The sequence below is a fragment of the Bos grunniens genome, chromosome 25 (genome assembly GCF_055505025.1).
Source record: "Bos grunniens cultivar Pamir isolate PY7600 chromosome 25, Bosgru_T2T1.0, whole genome shotgun sequence".
NCBI lineage: Eukaryota > Metazoa > Chordata > Mammalia > Artiodactyla > Bovidae > Bos > Bos grunniens.
In genome coordinates, this window is record NC_141189.1 from 9,052,732 (window position 1) to 9,064,749 (window position 12,018).

The window sequence follows — 12,018 nt, forward strand, 5'->3', positions numbered from 1 at the left end:
ATAATCAGGAAGGAAGGAAGTTCCCCAACTTTGTTCTTTTTGAAGATTATTTTGGCTATTCTGAGTCCCTTGTATTTCCATATAATTTTAGGATCAGCTTGTTCATTTCTGAAAAGGCAGTTAAAATTTTTATAAGGATTGCATTGCATTTTTACAGTATTTTAACAATATTGTCTTCCAATCTATGACTTAACACTGTTATTCTGAATATCTTCATTTGGTCTGTGGATATAAGTTTCTATTCTGAGTCATTTCCTCAGCCCAATACAGTTTTGCTCCCACCCATCTCCTATATGCTGTTATTGGCAAAAATATTGCATTTCTGTATAGCCCCAACAATGTATTATATACGTATTATTTTATATTATTGCTTTTTAAGTCAACTCAGAGGAGGCACATTCCCTTACACTTCCATAGTTTCGTAATTGCCTTTACTCGTGTGCTTTTTCATGTGAGCTACTGCCACTTGTTTCAGTGTCACTTGCTTTCAGCCTTAAGAACTTCCTTTAGTACTGCTCATAAGGCCGTCTGCTAGCAACAAATTATCTCAATTTTTATTTATTATGAAATGTCTCTATTTTGCCTTGAATTTTGAAAGAAAGTTTTGCTGAGCGTTTTGAATGTTGTTCCAGCACCTTCTGACCCTCATCATTTCTGATGCGAGTCAGCTGTTGATCTTGTTGCCGGTCCCTTGAGTGAAGAGCTGTTTCATCTTGCAGTTTTCAAGATTTTCCTCTTGTATTTGGCTTTCAGCACTTACACTATCACGTGTCTGTTTGTGAATCTACTTATGTTTGTCCTACTTGGAGTTTGTTGAGATTTCCTGAATCTATAGATTAATGTTTTCAATATAGTTGTAAACATTTCAGCCATTATTTCTTTGAAAAAAATTTCCTGCTCCTTTTTCTCTCTCTTTTCCTTCTGACATTCCCGTTACACGTATGTTGGTGTATTTAATGATGCCCTACATTCCTCTGAGGTTCTGTTCACTTTTCTTCATTCTTTTTTACCTCTGTCCTTCAGACTGTGGAATCTCGATCATCCAAGTTTACTAATTCTTCTTACAGCACAAATCTACTGTGGTGCCTCTCTTCTGAATTTTTTCCTTCTAGTTTCTGTACTTTTCAGCTCCAGAATTTCCAGTTGGTTCTTTTTATAATTTCTGTCTCTTCATTGATATTCTTTATGTGATGGCTCATCATAGCTGCTTTACTTCTTTTATTGTGGTTTCTTTTAGTTCTTTGAACATATTTATAATGGCCACTTTGAAGTTTTGTCTGTCAAATTCAACATCTGGTCGTTCTCATAGGCAGTTTCTGTTACTTGTCTTTTTCCTGGCATATGAATCATACTTTCCCATTTCTTTGTATGTCTCATATTTTTTGTTGGAAACTGGGCATTTTAGATAATATTGATATATTGTAGCAATTATGATCCCCCTCCCCTGGGTTTCATTCCTGTTATTTGCTTGTTTATTTCTTTAGCGACTGGACGGATTATTTAGCAAAGTCCATTCTACTCTCTGCCATTAATGTGGAGGCGCTGATATTGTTCCTCAGGGAGTGCAGCCTTGGGCGTGCCCACAGTCACCCTGGAATGACAGTGGTTTGGGCAGGGCTCTCCTTAACTCTCTCTTTCCCTGACCAAGCCCATCTGCTGAGCACCACTAATTGCCACTTAATTGCACCATTGTTTTCAACAGTGCCCTGTGGCATAAACTGGTCCTAGACCAATCCAATCAAATGTGGACTCCTTTGAAGGGATCCTTCCTGAGGTCAGGGTTTGAGATTTTGCTTTGAACCCAGAAAGGCTCCTTACAGTTCTCTCTCTCTCTGGTTCTCTCTGACAAACTAACTAGCCTACATCTCCAATGAATCTACCAATACCCTCCCAGTTGCCTTCCACCACCACCTCCACAGGTCGGGAAGCAAGAGTTAGAACTGGACATGGAACAACAGACTGGTTCCAAATAGGAAAAGGAGTCCATCAAGGCTGTATATTGTCACCCTGCTTATTTAACTTATATGCAGAGTACATCATGAGAAACGCTGGACTGGAGGAAGCACAAGCTGGAATCAAGATTGCCAGGAGAAATATCAATAACCTCAGATATGCAGATGACACCACCCTTATGGCAGAAAGTGAAGAAGAACTAAAGAGCCTCTTGGTGAAAGTAAAAGAGGAGAGTTAAAAAGTTGGCTTAAAGCTCAACATTCAGAAAACTAAGATCATGGCATCTGGTCCTTTCACTTTATGGCAGATAGATGGGAAAACAATGGAAACAGTGACAGACTTTATTTTCTTGGGCTCCAAAATCACTGCAGATGGTGATTGCAGCCATGAAATTAAAAGACACTTGCTCCTTGGAAGGAAAGTTATGACCAACCTAGATAGCATATTGAAAAGCAGAGACATTACTTTGCCAACAAAGGTCTGTCTAGTCCAAGCTATGGTCTTTCCAGTAGTCATGTATGGATGTGAGAGTTGGACTATAAAGAAAGCTGAGCACTGAAGAACTGATGCTTTTGAACTGTGGTGTTGGAGAAGACCCTTGAGAGTCCCTTGACAGCAAGGAGATCCAACCAGTCCATCTTAAAGGAAATCAGTCCTGAATGTTCATTGGAAGGACTGGTGTTGAAGCTGAAATTCAATACTTTGGCCACCTGATGCAAAGAACTGACTCATTTGAAAAGACCCTGATGCTGGGAAAGATTTAAGGCAGGAGGAGAAGGGGATGACAGAGGATCAGATGGTTGGATGGCATCACTGACTCAAAGGACATGAGTTTGAGTAAACTCCAGGTGTTGGTGATGGACAGGGAGGCCTGGCTGCCGTCCACTGGGTGGCAAAGAGTCAGCTACGACTGAATGACTGAACTGAACCACCTCCACTACTGTTGAAGGCACCTCTAGGCTCGAACTTCTCCACACTTTGTTGTAAATGAGGTCAGTTCCTTTGGGAAGACATTGGGAGCTCTCCATTCTGTAGCCTGCATCTTACCAGCAGAATCTCTTTGCCATAAACTCTGAAGCTGGGACTAGGGACAAGGGTGTGCTCCTCTCTGAATGACACCCATGCTTTAGGGGCTGAGTGCCCAGTGGAGGAGGGAAGGCAATAACCTCAGGCTTTCTGGGCTTGCCTTTCCCAGGTTGGAACCTCTGCCTAGCCAGAGCAAGGGGACTGGGGCCTAGTATTCTCAGTGGTGCCATGCCCATGGTAGAGTAGGGGCTGAGAAGAAGGGAGCTCCCATTTCTCGGCAACATTTGCCCAGAACAAAGCCTCAAAAACAAGTAACTGGGGACAGGCTGAGAAATGCTGATTTTTCAGCCTCTTCTGGGAAGATGACCTCTGACTTGGAGCTGAAGGGAAAGGACCTCTGTGTGCTATGTTGCATCAGCCTGGAGTAGAATTTCCATCCTGCTGAGCTGGGGGGTGGGGGTAGGGGGAGATCTTATTCAAATACCACAGACTCTGTTCTTAGCAAGTTTTAGTAGAGTTTCTTGAATAAATGTTTATTCATTTGTTATAGGCCTTTAGGGCCATTTCCAAAGGGTGCCTGAGTGTTGTGATAAGCAAAGGCCTCCTCCTACCAGCAGTGGATAGGTAGCATTAGGGAGACATATTCCTTTACTCTCTGAAGCCTCTGAGTTTTTGTTAGGGAGTTTTTGTTACTGCAGCAGACCTAGCTTAATGGTTTTCAAGTTTGGGCGTGCGTTAGACTCCCCCCAGAGGGCTTGTTAAAGTACAGAGTGCTGGGCCTCATGCCCCGAGTTTCTGATTCAGCATATCTGGGTTGGTGCCAGAGAATTCACATGTCTAGTAAGTTCCCAGGTAAAGGCGAGGCAGCCGGTTCAGGCACTACACTTTAAGAACTGCTGTTCCAGCTATCCTTCCCTGATGAACAGGGATAAATAGTAGCACGATACAGCAGTATTTACCCCACTGCGGAGTTGTCAGGAGCATTGCGTTAACATCTGTGAAGCACTGAGAATAGTGTCTGGCTTCCAAACAGCCTTAGTCTTATGATTAATATGTCCCAAGGTTTTCTCAATATAAGGATATTCTCAGGTGTTAAAATTTTAATACCGTTTGCCCTTTCACTGGAATAACCCAGATGACTAGATTTTCTAGCATTTTCAGCTGTCTCTTTTTATTGCTTCTTGGTCCACTTGTAGCTCAGGCCAATTGCTGAGGAAAGACGAAGTCATCCAGACAGGGTTGTTAACTAGGCCCCACCATCTTGTCTGCTTTTCCAAATTGGTGCGCCAGCCCCTGCCGATCCGAAGGCCACTCTGGTCCTCTCTGGGAACAAAGGTGCTCGGCTTTGTGGCCGCAGGGCCCCTCTGTTCCCACAGGGCTGGACAAGGGAGGGCCAGCAGCACCCGGGACAAGACACCAAGCTAAACCAGGTCAGGAAGGAGGCGGGGTGCATGTTTCTGCTGCTTTTTCCAAGCCCTTTTCCAGCTGCATAAAGAATCCAGAGGGTATCCGTTGTCTAGGAGGCTGTGACCCAAGAGGAAAAGGCAAGGGCAGGTCCCGCTGAACTCACAAGAGGGAACGTGCTGGGGCTGCCACAGGACTAATGATGATACTTCCCACTTTGATGCCTAATGTCTTGTCATCCTCCCAGTGTTCCCGGGAGGACCCTGGGTCAGGCACCGACAGGGGCTGCAGCCAGCACTCGACGCCACGCGCCGTTAGTTCACTGAATCCTCCCCACAGCAGAGCAGGTACCATCACTGCCCTCGCTCTATAGATGAGGGAGCTGCGGCCCAGAGCGGTTAGTATTTTGTCCAAGGTCACACAGCTAGGTGAGGGTCAGAGCCAGAATCTGAACCTGGATGGTTCTAGAGTTTTCGCCCTTACCCCTGTCACTGTGGCACTGTGACGTTCCCTGGGACATAAGTGCTGTTTGGACAGGATCTTGGCCTGCCATGCCCCTGCTGCCCCCCAAGTCTGGAAGGGCGCCTTCCCCGTAAGCGGTACTCCATCAACACTTGTAGGATGAGTGAAAGAGTCCCCAGTTTGGAGCCGGTCCGCGGAGGCTGTTCAGTGGACATGTGCTCACCAAGTGTCTGCTGTACAAAGGAGGCTCAGAGAGGAGGAACTCCTCTGAGGTCTCTCCGGGCATGGTGCGGCTGGAGCCACGGCCCTGGGCTAATGAGGTGGACTAAGTGCCTGCAGTCTCTGCCAGGGTGCCTCGGCACCCAGGGCATGGCCAAGTCCCACCAGGCAGAGGCCGCTGCCCAGGAAGATGGGCAGGGCTCCCAGGAGGCAGAGCCCAGTGAGGAGGAGGGGAGGGCACCCAGCCACGCCCCTGGTCTGGACCAGACCAGTCACCCATGTCTTGGACATCACAAGACAGAGATGCTGAAGGCAGCTCTGTGACAGTGCTGAGCTTGGACACAGGAACCTGGACCCCGGGTTGTGAGAGAGAGCCCAGTTCAGACCCCGGTGATGGTCACCTGCGGGGAAAGTTGGCTGTGCGGACTGATGAACTATGCACACAGGCAGCTCTTCGCAGGCAGGTTCTTCCCGCCCTGGGCTCCTCCCAGACCCGAGCCCGGTCTCATCCCTGAGAAGGTGGCCTCTCGCTACCCCCAGCCCAGTGGAGTGGATTTCCCAGAGAGAGGTTGGGATGCTGGTTGGGTGCGATCATCCACCGAAGGGTCACTTCTGCTGACCCGGAGACAGCTGGAGGGCTGGCCTGCCAGCGCAGGAGTGGTGGAAGGAGGCCCGCCCCCGAGTCCTGCCTCTCACCCCCGGGGCGCCAGTCTAAAATGGTGGGGTGCATCACAGCGGGGAGTCCTGGGCTTAGGGCAGGGGCAGTGGGCCTCAGAGCCACGGGGTCTGGTTTAAAAGGCAGCCCCCCTCCCCAGCCGAGAGTCCATGCCCGGGAATCTCCATCGTAAGGAGCACCACAAGGTGCTCTGATGCAGACTCCAGACTGCCCTTTGGGGCGCACTGGCTGGCGGGGCTCCCCGCAGCTGCAGGCCTGGTTCAGGGCCGAGCCCCTCCTTTCTGTTCCGTTCCATCAGCAGGCAGGGAGTGGAAGCCCTTGTGCTGATCTCAGGTGCTGATTGGGGTCTTCAGCCTACGTCCCCTGCCACTGACCCTTATTCCTCCTCACCCTCTGCCGGGCTCTGACCCTGTCCCTGTCTTGACCTGGCCGAGGACGTGTGCCCTCCCCCCTGTGGCTGGCCTGAGCCAGCCCCAGAAGCAGCAGCCTTGGTCTGGTGGGCAGGGCTTTGGGGGGCCCACCGAGGAAACCTCCACCTGGGGCATCCCCTCCGTGGAGACGAGGGGCAGGTGGCGAGCCTGGAGCCCAGCGGGGAGGAGGAGTGGAAACTTCGTCCCGATGACCAGAGGGTGGGGCCGGGGGCCGAGGGCTTGGCTGGGCCGGCGCTGTTCCATGCACAAGCATGTGCAGGATGCCACGGGGCTATTTTTATGCCTGTCAAGGAAACAGTGTGATTTATGGGAGGCCTGGCCCCCTTCAGGGCTGTGTTATAAATACACCTGGCCCCGAGCTCTTGTTCCGTTGGAGGGGACGCTCAGCCCCTGTCCTCTCTCCGGCCTCCCTCCCCGCCTCCCTGGGCCCTGTCCACACGTGGCCTTCCTGGGGACGTCCTTCCCCATGCAGCTGTCCCCTGTGGTGGCCCAGCTCTTCTTGGTCACCAGGGCCTCCATGTAAGCTGGTTTTTCAGATGCTTTTCAGGAGTGACAGTTATCTGCAAGCTCCTTTGATGAGGGGACGAGAAGGAGAGAGGCTTCAAACTTGGGGTTCACGCTGAAAGGTCTGGGTCTGGGTAACAGGAATGGGCAAGGGGCACAGGTAGGAGGGAGCTAGGCTCAAGAACTCTGCCTCTCTCCCAGCATGCAACCATTTGCCCAGTGTCCCCTCCTGGAATGCAGCGGGCCAGATGGAGCGGGGCCTCTCTGGCCCAGGACTGGTCCCTGCCCACCTCCTTCCTTCTGCTGGAGATAGGCAGACAGTGCCCTGACATGGTCCACTTGGTCTTGGGCAAGTCCCTCAACTTCTCTGACCTTCAAGTTTTCCTTCTTGAAGGAAATGGACACAAAGATGCCTGCCTGCTGGATTGATGCGTGTGAAATTCAGGCCAGCCGGGGCGGACAAGGGAGTGAATATTCAAGCAGGTGGCCCGCGTCTGGTGTCATGCCCTTCCTCTCAGGAGCCCTGGTCCCTCATCTGCAAGGGCACAAAAGAATCAAGTGATGAGAGAAAGCCCACCCCCACCCCCGTTCTGCCCAGGGGAAGCGGGGGCGGAGACAGGGCTGCTTCTCCACGAGCCTCTGGGCCTCAGTTCCTTCGCTCTTGACAAGCAGGACTCATTCAGTGCAGCATCCAGTCCAGACCAAACTTGGCCAGGCCTGGTCCCCTGGCAGAGGCTGAGAGCTATCAGGGGCTCAGAGTTCATCTAAAAGTACCGGTCAGACACTGCCCCAGTAACGCCGTGTAACAAACCACTCAAGTGTTTATTTCTTGTTTGTGTTTCTACCGGACATCTGGGCTTGGCTCTAAGCCCAGCTGGGTTCCAGATTCTCCATGGATCTCTCAACCTCCTAGGACCAGTGGGCTGGCCAGGGCATGTGCTTCCTATAGCTAAGGCAGGAAGCCCAGTGGGGCAAGCGCTTTCCAAACCTCCGCTTGTGTCTGCTTACGTCCCATTGGCCCAATCAAGTCCCATGGCCAAGCCTAACCTTGATGGGGTGGGGGTGCACCACCATCTCCCAGGGAGGAGAGTTGGAGGGGAGGGAGTGACTGTTGCTGACTGATAATCTAGGGAACTGACTTCCCACCCCTGTGCTGCATGGTTTTTGTGGATGTAATTTGGGGCAGGGAGAGAGAGAAGGCGCTGACTGAGCGCGACACCTCCCAACTCAGCTCCACCCAGAGCCGTGAGGATTCTTGCAGGTGGGTAGAGTGGCAGGGGAGACGCTTATTCACGGGTTTCACCCTTGTGCGTTTCTGAGTCACATCTTTTGGTCAGCCTGGGGGAGACCAGGATTTATTATGGAGGCAAAGAAAAAGGGGACACGGGGGCACCTCTGACGTTCAAACAGACAATTCTGCCCTCTTGAAAACAGAGTGAACTTAACACCAATATCTTCTGCTGTAAGTGACCAGGGTCCAGGCTTGGCAAACAAGTTTTCCATAGAGGTTATTATGAGGAAGAGGATCCCATCAAGAAGAAGGGGCGAAGTCTTCCTGGGAATCGTGGGAGAGGAAGTGTCTGGATTGGGCGTCCTGGTTTGGGGTCCCCCACCCTGGCTTCCGCCTGGAGAGCAGCTGTGAGGGATGAGTGGAAAGGGGCCCCCACGGGAACTCGGCTATGTTGGGGCAGACACAGGTGGCCAGCCTGGTCAGGCCGGGGACGCCCTGGATGCGGAGTTCTCCAGGTCCCTCCCTGGGTCCTGCGGGAGGAGCCCTGGGGTAACAGCCAGAGGGGTCAGCCTTGGGGACAGCTCACAGACACGGGCAGGCACCAGCATCAGCCCTGGGCAAGCAGGAGGCTGGACCCTTCACCGCCCGTCCCTTCCTGCATCCAGGTCACCCTCTGACAGAGAAGAGACGTGTGCAAAGTGCGGTTCTCAGAGAGGCGGGCTTTGTTCTAGTACACGCGATGCCTGCCCGCCGCACCCCAGCCTCCAGCCCCCTGCCCCACCTTCACGCTGCCCTGCAGAGTAACTGCGCTGGCATCACCATCCTCCCCCAGAAGACGTCTGAGAGCCCCCTCTCTGTCGTTTGACGCGTGCGCCCGTCCCCTTGCCCCTGGGGCTGAGGCCCCTCCAGGCAGGAGCCCCTCCCACCTCCAGCCCTGGCTGCAGCTGGCAGTACACTTCCTTCCCCCTGGTCACAGCCCTCCGAGGTGGCGCAGCTGGGACGGGAGCCCGGGGAACTGCCGCCCCCACCAAAGCCCTTTCCGCCGTCAGCTGCCGTCTCCCCTGCCCGGGAATCCCTGCCGGGGGTCCCTGGCTCCTGGGCTTCCTCTCTGGGGCAGCCCCTGGCTGAGGGTGGGGACTTGGGGGTGCAGAGCGGCCCAAACCCTCTCCTGAGTCCTGCTCCCCCAGGGGTCAGCAATGCTCAGGGGGTGCAGACCAGGCCTCCCCATCCCAGCCCTGCGGCCACAGACCAACTGGCTGTGGGGTTGGGGTGAGGGGGGCAAAACCCCCAACACCCCGCTTTCCACCCCAGGCCTCAACTTCTCCGTATTTGTTTATTTACGTTGGAAAGAGCCCCGCGGCCCAGGCAGGAAACGGGCCAATTCCAGGAGGCTGGGCTGGGCTGGGGAACAAGGAGCCACATTGTGCTCCGTGCCCGGCCGCTCCCCACCCTGGGCCTGCGAGGAGCCCAGAGAGGGGGACCAGCGTGGGGGCCCGGCAGGAAGGGGGCGTGGGGCCGAGGGGCTGCCAGTGCTCCGAGCCAGCCCGCCCATGAAAGGGCTTCTGTGCAGGGGTGGGACAGGGGCTGCTGGGTCCCCACCCCACCAGTGAGAGGATGAGGCGGGGATGCTGCTGGGGGGATGGCCCCTCAGCACCGCCTAGAGCCCACCAGGCCCCTACCTGCCAGCCCCGGGTGGAGGGAAGAGACCCAGGAGCTGCCTGGCCCTGGTGCCCCCAGCTTCTCATGGGCAGACGTCAGTCCTCAGTTGAGGGACGGCCTGCCCTCGGCCTCCCCCTCCCCTGCCCAGCTCCTGCCAGGCAGCTGGCCCAAACTCAGGTCTCCCTGCCGGGCGGGAGCCAGAGGCTAGAGAGTCCTGTGGTCAGAGCCCGGCTGGGTCTGATGAGACCCAGGCTGGCAGGTGGCTTGATGTCGTCATGGGGGAAGGTGGGGCAGGGGGCTGGCCCTCCCCCACCCCTAGGCTCTTCCCCATCAGCAGGCTGGTGTCCCTACAGGCCGATCTTCCAATCATTCATTCATTCAATACATGGCTCCCTTCCGCTCTCCTCCTGTTGCCCTAATTTGCAGAGACAGCCTACTCCAAGCACCCCCCAGGCCCCCCCAACCCCCCATCCCAGGATGCTGGTGAGAAATGCAGATCTGATTATGTCACTCCCGCCTCAAGGTCTTCAGAGACTTCCTGCTCCTTCCTGGATAGAGGTTCACAGGCCCTTTGAGCTCAGCCTCACCTGCCCCTCAGGCCCGTGACCACCAGTGACCAGGCTAGTGGGAGGAACGGAGAAGTGAGGGGGTCAGAAGCGAGATGGATCTTTCCCACCTGGCACTGGGGGAGAGGGGCTCTGGGTGGGCCTGTCCTTCCAGCCTGAAGGGAGTCCGAGGGACCTCAGAACGGGGATGAAGACCTGAGACCAGAAACGCGCTCAGCTGTCACTTGGCCAGCACCTCCACGTCCTTCCAGAACCGCCCCTCCCAGCTGAACTGCCAGCCCCCACCCCACCGAGGGCACCGCTGTCCCTCCCGCCCTGCTGCCCTCTCGGCCGACGCCACTCGTGTGTGTCTTCATCTGCAGGTGGGCAGGCTCGATGTTGTAGAGGTATCACTTCCCCCCAAAGTCATCTGTAAACTTCAGTGAGTTAATCTCTAAATCCAGTAGGATTTTTTCTGGGACTGAATGACAGAGTTCATCTAGAAGAGAAAATGAGGGAGGGGAGCCCAGACAGCCATCAAAATAAGAACAGAGACAGGGAACCTGCCCCCCTAGTAGAAAAGCAGACCGCACGTTTACCGCAGTGCTCGAGTGGTCCCTGCACGTTTATTTCCTGCTCTCGCCGCTAATGCTGTGGTGCCCTTACATATGCCAGACACTGTCAGGAGCTGCTTTTCCTCCTTGACCCCTTGACCCTCGAATTAGTCACAGGGGACAGCTAAGGAAACTGGCTCCAGGCCAGCCTGGTCTGCCCCAGGCCCTGTTCTAAGCACTTTGCCTCCAGTATCTCATTTAATCCTCACATCAGCCCCCTGCCGTAAGTAGTGTTACTAATTCAGTCCAGCGATTCTATGTGTGTGTGTGTGTGTGTGTATATAAAATCGGAGTGCATGCATGCTTAGTCATGTCCGACTCTCTGCAACCCCATGGACTGTAACCCATCAGGCTCCTCTGTCCATGGAATTTTCCAGGAAAGAATACTGGAGTGGGTTGCCATTTCCTACTCCAGGGGATCTTCCTGACCCAGGGATCAAACCCACTTCTCTTGTGTCTCCTTGAGTCAATCTGGCAGGCAGATTCTTTACCACTGTGCCGCCTGGGAAGCCATATATATATGATTTTTTTCTTTTGCTGTGCTGGGTCTTCGTTGCTGTGTGTGGGCTTTCTCTAGTTCTGGCAAGCGGTGGCTATTCTTTGTTGCGGCACTGGGGCTTCTCATTGCCGTGGCTTCTGTTGTGGAGCACAGGCTCTAGGCGCCTGCAGCACTTGGGCCCTAGAGCTCAGGCTCAGTAATTGTGGCGCACAGGCTTATTTGCTCTGTGGCATGTGGGATCTTCCCAAACCAGGGATGAAACCTGTGTCCTCTGCATTGGCCGGCAGATTCTTGATCACTGTACCACCAAGGAAACCTGCGACGATATATTACTGCTATAGAGAAGATGGCCCACTGAGCTTCCAATGGGAGCAAGACCCATCAAGTGAAAAAACGGTATAGAATGACACCTGCATCTTTTAAAGGAAACACAGGAAAACTCCTAACCCATGTACACATGTGATTAGGGATGTACGAGCACAGAAAATTGTCTGGAAGGAAAGGAAATGAGACCCACGTCGTTAACCTCCGCAAAGGGGAGAAGGATGGTGTCTCTCTGTTCACTGAACCAGGGGAGGCAAGGCGCGAGCTAGGAAGAAGCTGGAAGATGTGAGGAGCCATAGGAACTACAGACATTCTTTATTCACAACAGCAAGGCAGATATGCTTTACTCTCCAGGGCCTGAGGCAGCAGCAAGGAAGACAACGTTAGGGCTTCTCGGGTGGTGCTTACATGGGACAGTCAAGTAAGCACACCACGATGGGCGTGCACAGTGCCACAAACGCTCAGCTGTAG